The following is a 2,256-nucleotide window of genomic DNA, read 5'->3' on the forward strand; positions in this document are numbered from 1 at the left end:
ACGAAATTCACTTCTTTAACTCCCAATTTCCTCATCCTACTCAAAATTGATTTTGTCCAAATGACTCTTCTGATAGTAATCTTATCAGGTCACCAAACGTCTCATGTATGTTATCCATGGCTATTTCTCTGTCTTCATTTTAATTGACGCTAGGCAAAATTTTTCACAATTGAACACGTCTTTCTTTTTAAAAATGTTGCTTTACCTTGTCATCGATGACGCCATATTCACCTGTTCTTTCTTCTACTCATTGGTTCCTCCTCCTTAATCTCCTTATCTGTTCAGATATAAATTTTATAGTTGCCCAGAAGGTCAGAGACTTTATCTTTTCTCTTTACTGTGTCCCAAGGTTATATAATCAGTCCCATGGATTAAAAATGAATTCATTGCTATCTGTATGTTGTTGACATCAATTTTATATCTCTAGTAGTGACTTTTTCATTAAGTTCTACTACCAGATTTGTATAGAGAATTACTTATTTGATTTGGATACCTCATCATTGCTTCAGATATCATGTGACCTAAAGAGAACTCCTATTTCCACTATTTAAAAAAAAAAGCAAGTAAACACAAACCACTTACCCCAGCCAAACCATCTCAGAACAAGACTTAACTGATTTCCTTTTTTCCACTCCTGCTGTCCACAGCTGATCTTCTCCCCATGGCCAGAGTGATCTTTTAAAAAACCACAAGACATTTTTCTGTATAAGATCCAACAGATGATATAAAATGGAACCATATAAATACTCAATCCAAAAAAAGTCGGAAAAAAGAAAATGGGGCAGAAAGAACACGTGAGATAACAATTAGCAACATAATACACTTAAACCTAAACCTTATATTGATAATCATATTAAATTTAGAGGTAAAAACACTCAAACTGAAAGGCAGAGATTATCATATTGCATATACAAGTAAGACTTAAATCTATACTTCTTACATAAAGAAGTAATACATAGATTTTATATATATACTTTACATAAAGTATATATTATGTTACATATTATGACTATTTACATTGTAATTCACCATATTGACAAAAATAAACCAAAACAAAACAAAAACAATATACTCATCTCAACAGACACAGAAAAAGCATTTGTAAAGTCTAATATACATTCCTCATAAGGACTTTTAGAAAACTAGAAATAGGGGGTGCCTGGATGGCTCAGTTGGTTAAGGTTAAGCATCTGCCTTCGGCTTAGGTCGTGATCCCAGAGTCCTGGGATCGAGCCCCACTTCAGGCTCCGGGCTCAGTGGAGAGTCTGCTCCTCCCTCTCTCTCTGCCCCTCCCCTTCCCGCTTGTGCCCTCTCTTGCTCTGCTTTCTCTCTCTCAAATAAATAAATAAAATCTTAAAAAAAGAAAACTAGTAATAGAAAGATACTTCTTCATCTTGATAGAGGACAGTTAACTTCATCCTTAATAGTAAAGACTGAATGGTTTCCTTCTATGTTCAGAAACAATGCAAGGATGTCCCCTCTCATCACCTCTACTACACTACTGTAATAGAAGAATCTAGCCTATGTAGTGAGGGAAAATAAAATGCAGCAGGATTAGAAGAGAAGAAGTAAAACTGTATTTGCAAATGACATGATCTTGAATCATGCAAGCTTTGGTAAACTCAACTTATTTACTCAAATTTTATTCCCTAGAGTAACAATCCACAAGATTGTTGAGAAACAACATGCAGTGGAATTCATAATAACTACTTTTAAAATTTAAGGTAAATCAAAATAATGTAAAATTATATAATAATAGATTGTATTTATAGTAGTTCAACATAAGTTCTATGCCATGTATGCCCATATAATTTACTCACTTCTGCATTTCAATGACTGCACTAATTAGGTTAGTGAATGAAATAAAGGCATGATGCAAAAATTAAGGATATTCACTGATCTTAATTTTAATCCAGAAACTTATATGGAGACAGCAGAATAGCCTACTAAGTCAGGCTTAGCCTGATTTTCTCTTAAGAAAATCGTTTTTTTTTTTTAAACTTTGATTATTTTTGCAAAGTTTGCATATGGGAAAATAAACTTTATTTTCCATATTACTATAACCATATTCTGATTGAGTGAGTCCACAAAAGCTCCACAAAAGCAGATTCTAGATCATCTCAAAACTTGATTCTGCTTCCATATGGGCTCTGGACCTTTTACAGTCTCTGGACATGGCCCTCTGAAATCAATGGAAAGTCCCTGTTCAAATCAACAATATAAGGGTAGGAAACCAAATGGAAAAAAATGACCCTT

This window comes from Halichoerus grypus, chromosome 5 (genome assembly GCF_964656455.1).
Source record: "Halichoerus grypus chromosome 5, mHalGry1.hap1.1, whole genome shotgun sequence".
NCBI lineage: Eukaryota > Metazoa > Chordata > Mammalia > Carnivora > Phocidae > Halichoerus > Halichoerus grypus.